General features: G+C 37.6%; 1 pseudogene; it reads left to right on the plus strand.

Moving 5' to 3' along the window:
- Window positions 1–448: 448 nt before the first annotated feature.
- Window positions 449–5,666, plus strand: LOC125476229 (annotated as a pseudogene).
- The last annotated feature ends 3,882 nt before the right edge of the window (window positions 5,667–9,548 follow it).

Consider the following 9,548-nt stretch of genomic DNA (forward strand, 5'->3'; position numbering starts at 1 on the left):
TTCTGTTTTTGTTCGATTTAATTTAAATAGCAAATCAACTCCAAAAATCCCAAAAATTTGTGTGAGTGTAGCTCTATGTGTCTAGTATCTACATATAAAATTTCGTAGACTTTAGATAAGTATAAGTCGGTCTAATAATTATTTTTCGGTGGCTGGTCAGTAGTGACAGCAGCCCCAGTTTTTGTGACATTTTAAGTAGTTAGATAAAACAATCTTCTGCGGGAAAGACCCTTATTTTCATATGCTACAATTGAAAAATCTTAGTGTTAATAAGGAAAATCAATAGGACATTTGTGTGCTACTTTGTGGTGTGCTTTTAATCCTATCAAATTTTTGGCGCCGTGTCGCCGGGGATTGTTATTTCTAATTACTTATTTTTTATTGTTTTCTTTTCTTGTCTAATTAGTGTTTTTGTTTTTATTTTTATTTCAGGTACTCTTAGTAGTATATGCATACTCGAAGGTCCAAGAGCATTGATCTAGCTTCCTACGATCCTGAGGTTGAACGAACATTTCGAAAGCTTCGAGGAACAATCAAGCAGAAGCGTGCATCGGTGTCTTTACCACCATCTTCTCCACCACATTTGAGTCCGGAAGAGAAGGAAGAACCACAAGAAGGCATGGTTGATAACCGTACTTTGAGGGAGTTGGCAACGCCTAATACGGATCAACAACCATTGTGCATCACATATTCAAATGCAGAAGGAGGATTTGAGCTTAAGTCCGGCATGATTCACTACTTGCCTAAGTTCCATGGCTTCTCAACAGAGGATGCCAACAAGCATCTCATAGAGTTTCATGTGGTATGCTCGGGAATGAGACCAGCCAATGTGGATGAGGAGCAAGTCAAGTTGAGGGCATTCCCATTTACATTAGAAGCTAAGGCAAAGGAGTGGCTTTATAATTTACCTCCAGGATCAATGAACACATGGAACCAGGTGAAGCAAGCATTCTTGGAGCAATATTTTCCGGCCACAAAAGCTGCAAGCATAAGGAAAGACATATGTGCAATCCGACAACAACATGGAGAGCCCTTTGGAGATTAATGTGAGCGATTCACACATTTGGTTGCATCTTGTCCTAATCATCAAATTTCAGAGTATCTTTTAATACAATATTTTTATGAAGGATTGTGTGGTACTGATCGTGTAATGCTTGATGCAGCAAGTGGAGAAGCATTCATGGACAAGACACCAACAAATGCTAAGGCATTATTAAAGAACATTGCTGGCAACACACTATAATTTGGAGGGAGAGATGAGCTACCGCTTAAGAAAGTTAACGAGGTAAGTGCTAACTCTAGTATTGAATTACAATTAGCTAACTTGACTAATCTTGTGCAACAGGTTATGGTGGCTCCAAAACAGGTATGCGGTGTATGTTCAATAATGGGACATGCCACGGATATGTGCCCTTCGTTAATGGATCAAGGTGGTCTTGAGCAAGCTAATGCGTTAGGAGGGTTTCAGGGGCAACAAAGACAAAAGTATGATCCATACTCCAACAACTATAACGCAGGGTGGCGCGATCATCCACACTTAAAGTGGAACAATCAAGACAACGGACAACAATCTGTTCCCAACAACTATAACCGTCCACCTGGCTTCTTTCAAGCAAGACTGCAGGCACCATTTCAGCCTCAACAACAACAAGCTCCAAGTAAGTCTCTTGAGGATTTAATTGCTTCTTTAGCTAACTCTACTCAATCTCATCAACAGAAAACAGACAAAGCAATTGAAAACCTTGAGCACCAAATGAGTCAGTTAGCAAGTTTGATAGGGCAACAACACCAACCAGGAAGGTTGCCTAGCCAAACCGTTGTGAATCCAAATGCGGAGCAGATGAATGTTGTGACTTTAAGGAGTGGAAAAGAAGTTTTTGAGCAGCCAAGGATGCAAAAGAGGACTAGAAAAGATACAAATGAGCAAGGGGAGCAACAAACCAAAAATCTTGAGCAAGATGCGGCTTCAACAAAAACTGAAAAGTCTCCTAAAGATACAGAATTGAACAAAAAAGATTCTAATAAGGTAAGTAAAGAAGTTCAAAATTCATTTAACTCATGTGTCCCTATTCCTTTTCCTCGTAGTTTTATGAAGTCTAAGAAAGAGCAAACTGATAAGGAAATCTTGGATACTTTCCGAAAAGTCCAAGTGAACTTACCTCTTTTAGATGCCATAAAACAAGTGCCCAAGCAGGCAAAGTTCCTTAAAGAGCTTTGTACGAACAAGAGAAGATTCAATGATCAAGAAACTGTGGCATTAAGCGAGGACGTATCAGCTGTTTTGCAGAGAAAGCTACCATCGAAGTTGAAGGATGCCGGTAGCTTTACCATTCCTTGTGTAATTGGAGGGAAAGAGTTTGGGAGAGCATTGTGTGATCTGGGGGCATCCATCAATCTGATGCCATATTCAGTGTATGAATCACTAAACCTTGGAGACTTGAAGGAAACAAAGGTAGTAATCCAGTTGGCAGATCGTTCAAATAGATATCCCAAAGGCCTATTGGAGGATGTACTTGTGCAAGTGAATGAACTTATTTTTCCCGCTGATTTTTTTGTTCTTGAGATGGAACATGACCCTATGCCTACTGCACTTCCTCTTATATTGGGAAGACCATTCCTTAGAACGGCGCGTACGAAGATTGATGTCTACGATGGTACCTTAACCATGGAAATTGATGGAGAAAGTGTCAAGTTCAAAATCTTCGATGCTATGAGGTACCTTAGTGATTTTGAATCTTGTTTGTCTATTGATGCTTTTGACTATTTTGTGCAGGATTGTTTTAATGAAGGTGTGGGACAAGACAATTTAGAGAAGGCGTTAGTGCATAGCATTACACATGGAAAACTTAATTATTCCGAGCACATTGAAGAAGAATTAATCCAGACAGTGGCAGCCCTTGAGTCTCTTTCACCAATTCGTGGTAAGTTTTCTTCCTATTTTATTTCCCTTCCTACTTCTAACGAAAAAATTCTTCCTTCTGTGATTCAAGCACCCAAATTGGAGCTTAAACCGATTCCTGAACATTTGAAGTATGCATTTTTGGGAGAGGATGAAACATTACCGGTCATCATATCATCACAACTCACAGCAGAAGAGGGGGAAAAACTGATTCGGGTACTGAAGGATCACAAAACTGCCATAGCTTGGAGCATTGAAGATATCAAAGGTATAAATCCAGCTACATGTATGCATAGGATTCTGCTGGAGGAAGGTGCAAAACCTACAAGGGAAGCTCAACGCCATTTGAACCCACTCATGACGGAGGTCGTCAAGAAAGAGGTTATCAAGCTTCTCGATGTTGGCATCATATATCCTATCTCGGACAACAAGTGGGTGAGCCCTGTTCCAGTAGTTCCGAAGCGATCTGGAGTCACAGTTGTTAAGAATGAAGCTAGTGAGCTAGTGCCTACACGTATGCAAAATAGTTGGAGAGTCTGTACAGACTATCGGAAGATAAACAACATCACACGCAAGGATCACTTTCCAGTTCCATTCATTGATCAAATGTTAGAAAGGTTAGCTGGTCATTCTCATTATTGCTTTCTTGATGGCTATTCTGGATATAATCAAATTGTAGTTGCTCCGGAGGATCAAGAAAAGATGACTTTCACATGTCCATTTGGCACATTTGCATACCGGAGGATGCCGTTTGGACTTTGCAACGCCCCCGCCACATTTCAAGGGTGTATGTCCATTTGGCACATTTGCATACCGGAGGATGCCGTTTGGACTTTGCAACGCCCCCGCCACATTTCAAGGGTGTATGGTAAGTATCTTTTCTGATATGATTGAGAAAATAATTGAAGTGTTCATGGATGATTTTTCAGTTTATGGTGATTCTTTTGATACATGCCTACATAATCTGTCCCTAGTTTTAAAACGTTGTCAAGAAACTAATCTGGTCTTAAATTGGGAAAAATGTCATTTCATGGTTTCGCATGGATTAGTTTTAGGGCATATCATATTTGAAAATGGAATTGAAGTTGATAAATCTAAAGTAGAACTTGTTAGTTCTTTACCTCTCCCTACTACTGTCAGGGAGGTTCGTTCTTTTCTTGGACATGCAGGTTTCTATCGTAGGTTTATGAAAGACTTCTCAATGATTTCTAGACCCTTGTGCCGTTTGCTTCAAAAGGATGCAACATTTAATATGAATGAAGAGTGTGTGGTAGCATTCAACAAACTTAAGGAGTTGTTATCCACGGCTCCTGTGATCATGCCACCAGATTGGAGTTTACCTTTTGAGTTAATGTGCGATGCTTCAGATTATGCTGTCGGTGCAGTTCTAGGACAGCGTGTCAACAAAGTGCCACATGTCATCTATTATGCATCACGAACACTCAATGATGCACAGTTGAATTATTCAACAACAGAGAAGGAGCTTCTAGCTGTTGTATTTGCTTTAGAAAAATTTAGATCTTATCTGATTGGAACTAAAGTTATTGTGTTTTCTGACCATGCAGCTTTGAAGTATTTACTCACAAAAAAAGATGCAAAACCGCGACTCATTCGATGGATACTTCTGCTGCAAGAGTTTGACTTGGAGATCAAGGATAAGAAAGGGAGTGAGAATGTTGTAGCAGATCATCTTAGCAGACTTGTGCACTCAAACACAGAGGAAGATTTCATCCCTTTACGTGAGAGTTTTCCGGATGAGCAATTGTTTTCATTAAAGGTTACTGACCCTTGGTATGCAGATATTATCAATTAGAAGGTCACCAAAAAGATTCCGGATGATTTTACACGTGCTCAGAAAGATAAAATTGTCAAAACCGCCAAATACTACGAGTGGGATGATCCTTATTTGTGGAAATATTGCCCTGATCAATTGATTAGAAGGTGTGTCCCTGAATCTAAATTTAAATCTATTCTAACTTTTTGTCATTCTTATGCATGTGGCGGCCATTTTGGAGCAAAGAGGACAGCCCTTAAGGTGTTAGAGAGTGGTTTTTATTGGCCTAGTATGTTTAAGGATGCGTACGAGTTTTGTGCAACATGTGATCGTTGTCAACGAACAGGTAACTTGGGCCCAAGAAATCAAATGCCACAAACCCCTATTTTGATTGTTGAGATCTTTGATGTGTGGGGCATTGATTTCATGGGACCTTTTCCATCTTCAAATGGTTTTCTTTACATTTTATTGGCTGTGGATTATGTTTCTAAATGGGTGGAAGCGAAAGCCACCAAAACTAATGATTCAAAAATTGTTTTAGATTTTATTAAGACTAACATCTTTGCAAGATTTGGGACACCTAGAGCAATCATTAGTGATGGAGGGAGTCACTTTTGCAATAGAACATTTGAAGCGTTGCTTAGGAAGTACAATGTCACACATAAGGTGTCTACACCTTAGCATCCGCAAACTAGTGGTCAAGCAGAAGTATCAAACCGTGAGGTGAAACAAATTTTGGAGAAAACTGTGAGTCCTAGTAGGAAGGATTGGAGCATGCGCTTGAACGATGCATTGTGGGCTTATAGGACTGCTTATAAGACTCCTATTGGAATGTCCCCATTTCGATTAGTTTATGGGAAACCATGCCGTCTTCCAGTAGAATTAGAACACAAAGCTTATTGGGCGATCAAAGCCTACAACATGGACATGAGTGTTGCTGGATAGTAGAGGAAGCTTCAATTGAATGAGTTAGATGAAATCCGGAATGATGCATACGAGTCTAGTCGAATATACAAGGAGAAATCAAAGGCATTTCATGACAAGATGATATCAAGGAAGAGCTTTGCCATTGGACAAAAAGTTCTTCTATTTAATTCTCGCCTTCGGTTATTTCCAGGTAAGCTTCGTTCTCGATGGGTTGGTCCGTTTGTTATAACTAATATTTTTCCTCATGGTGCAGTGGAAATCCAAAGTGCAAAGACCAGAAACGTGTTCAAAGTGAATGAACATAGACTCAAACCATATTACGAGTCTTTTGCGGAGCATGATGTGGAGGTTGTACCCCTCCAAGAACCAGCTTCCCTTGAATGATTACTCTTGGTATCGTCCGGCTGCGGACGTAAAAGCAAGCGCTTATTAGGAGGCAACCTAATATTTCTATTCATTGTCTTTTTATGTCATTTTCAATTTTTCGTTTGTTTTGTTTTCTGAGTTTTCTTGCGTGCTAAGCTGAATTATTTCTTTTCTTTGTAGGAATCTTTGGTTATGTCCACCCTTGAAGTTAATTGCAGAATTGAAGTTTGGGGGTCATCACTTGATTTTATTGCAAATTGGGGAAGTTTTCAGTCCAAATGCTTTATTTTGTTTCTTACTATTTTATTTTTATTTTTATTTTATACATTATTGTGTTTTCTGACATTGGGGACAATGTCCAGTTTAAGTTTGGGGGTAAAGATTGAAATTGACTCTAAAAAAATAAAAAAATAAAAAAATAAAAAAAAAGAGAGAAAATTCTAAAAATGAAAAATTCAAAAATAGTCTTATTTTCTTTATTGTTTTGAATTAGATTTTTGTTAGTTTCCCGACCCAATGATATAACTGGATTGAATTTGAACCACGGTGATCAAGAACTTAGTAAGCATGTATTGTGTGAAATTCCTTATTCTCTTGTTGGCTTTGTACATGTTTAATCATCTTTGAAAAACCAAGAGCATATAGCCTTGTTGATGTGAAATTAAAGCATGATTTAAAGCTTCATATGTGAACATAGTGGCCATATACAACCTATGTGAGTTTTTGAGCCTATCGAAAGTGTGTGCATTTTTCATACACTCCTATTCTTTCATGTGTGATGAACTTATGTGACTTACATCTCTAGAACTTGCATAACGATCTTTCGAAATGTTTGTCATTGATTGCATGAACTTGAAAATGATAGAGGCATTAGGTTTATCACCATGGCCCAAATAAGCATGTTTCCTAAAGAAAAATGATATCATTAGTTTGCCAATTTGAGCCTATATGTTAAGCCTTTTATTTCTTATCACCAGATATGCCTGCCCTTATACCTTAAACATTTTTCCTTACCCTTTCCAAGCTAGCTAGTGAGCAATGTGAGATTGTCTTATGAGAAATGTTTGTGAAATACTTTGAAGGAGTTTGGCAAAAGAATAAGTGTGGGGGTATTTCAGGTTTGTATTTAGTTATGTGCGAAAATTGGTTCAAAAAAAAAAAAAAAAAAAAAAAAAAGAAAAATTGTATGCAAAGCAAATAAAAAGTTTAGGGGTGTGATTGGAGGTATTAGTAGAGTGGTTGGAGAGCTTGAGTTCTTATAAATCTCAACAAGAGAATTGCTTGCAATATAGCTTGGAACTTGTGTTTACCTATCCTTTCATTTCTATAACCCTCTCCCTAAGCCTCATTACAACCAATAAAAGTCCTCTTGATTTTAGTTTTGCAATTATGATTGTGGAGATGAGATCTTTATGCAAGCTTATGGTAGATCTTTCACATTTGATTCTTTGAGCGAAACACGTTAAACTAAACATATGTGTGATTGAGTGTATGTCCCGTGAGAAGGTCACTAGTTTGCATGTAGTGTTTTAAATCAAAACTTGAAATTGCATTAGCATGGCTATTACACACACTACACTTCCAAGATGATTAAAAGGTCGCTGTTAACATTTGAATAAGGAAGATGAGCTTGGATTAGCTTGTTTGGTGCTAGCTAAGGTTCTTGATGATTTTTTTTCTTTAATGAAATTCTATGAAGGTCACATAGGGGAAGCTAATGTTTTTCATGTTGCTACTTTTTCATGTTTTCTTTGTTTTGCTCGAGGACTAGCAAAAGCTAAGTGTGGGGGTATTTGATAAGCTTATATTTATATATATTTTATATCAAATTCACTTGTCGTTTATTAGTTAGTTCCTTATATTTTTGAGTTATTTACTTTCTTTTTGTGTTTTGTAGGATTTGTCAAGTAAAGAAAAGAAAAATAACACAAGTGGAATTTTAAGTAATAAATTCGTCAAAACTGCCTGTGCAAGTCAGCTGACTTTGAAAGAAAGTTGCGGACAGCTCAGAATGAATTAGAGAATGAGCCTTATATTCTTGGAAAGCTACGGATGTCTACTTTCTGGAGCATTTCGCGGATTGTTAATATCATTTTTCTAGAAAAAGTTATGGTCGTTCTAACACTGAAAGGTCCCCAGGAGGCTGGGCACTTTGTAACTGACAAGAAAACATTGAAAGCAATAAATCCCATAAAACTAACAGCCAAAACTGATGCAGCGAAGAACAAGCTAGCTAACACCTATTCAAATATCAGAGGAAATGAAAAATGAAGTGAGAGTAATGGGCATAAAGGCTGCCCAAAGAGTTACAATTGTTTTAGCATTTCCTCCCACTTATTGTCATCACTAAATGGCTGTTAGTGGGGTGAGTTATGGAGAAAAAACAATGGCAGCAGAAAAGAAGAAAAGACCTACATGTTGCAGCAACAAAAAGGGAGAAAAAGTGTGCAAAAAAGATAGAAAAAAAAGAAGCAAAGCAAGGGAAAAAGGCAAGGCTGCTGCGTTGGGGAAGGAAGGAAAGGAAGGAGGAAATCTTGGCATTCTCTTCTCTCGGTTTTATCTTCTCAAACTCATGTCTTTCTTTTGGTTTAATTTGAGAATTATGTGTAACTAATTTTTAGTAGTTAGGGGCTGTTTTGAAGCCCCGAATATGATTGCAAGTTTGTTATGACATTTCGTTTGAATTACTTTTACGATTGGATGAAAATTGGTTCACTACTTGTCTCATTGATGAATTCTTTTTGTGTTTTCTATGGATGCATACTTAGTAAGCATATCTAGGATTCTAATGCTATGAATATGTGTGTGCCTGCCCTTGTCGAATGAGGACCTACATATGTTCTAGAGTAGTACTTGTTAATTGCGATTAACATGTGAACCAATTTCTAGGATAAGTAAGACAACGCCAGTACTTACGATGCCTTGTGATGACTCAAACTCTTTTCGTTCTTAATGATTTCTACTTGTTAAATCTATGAACACACCATTCTAGATTACATGTTAGGGACTAAGTTAAGTTGAAAACGCCATTCTCTTAACATATAACATAAGAAAGAGTAATAGGTTGGGTTCTAACATTGAGCCAACTTGAGCATCTTCATCCGAAAATAGAAGGAATTTGAATGAAACATAACATGTTTGCATGATTATTTGGTGGTGGATAGCAATTCCCCTAACTCGTTTTTCTTAATTTGCGAACTACTCAAAAATCTGTCTCTGTTCTATTTTTGTTCGATTTAATTTAAATAGAAAATCAACTCCAAAAATCCCAAAAATATGTGTGAGTGTAGCTCTATGTGTCTAGTATCTACATATAAAATATTGTAGACTTTAGATAAGTATAAGTTGGTCTAATAATTATTTTTCGGTGGCTGGTCAGTAGTGACAGCAGCCCAGTTTTTGTGACATTTTAAGTAGTTAGATAAAACAATCTTCTGCGGGAAAGACCCTTATTTTCATATGCTACAATTGACAAATCTTAGTGTTAATAAGGAAAATCAATAGGACATTTGTGTGCTACTTTGTGGTGTGCTTTTAATCCTATCACATGGATGCTCGTCTCACTGCTCTAGAATTCTTCAT

This window comes from the organism of the source record quoted next, unplaced genomic scaffold (genome assembly GCF_019419815.1).
Source record: "Pyrus x bretschneideri cultivar Hongxiangsu unplaced genomic scaffold, Pyrus_bretschneideri_v1 Contig18, whole genome shotgun sequence".
Classification (NCBI taxonomy): domain Eukaryota; kingdom Viridiplantae; phylum Streptophyta; class Magnoliopsida; order Rosales; family Rosaceae; genus Pyrus; species Pyrus x bretschneideri.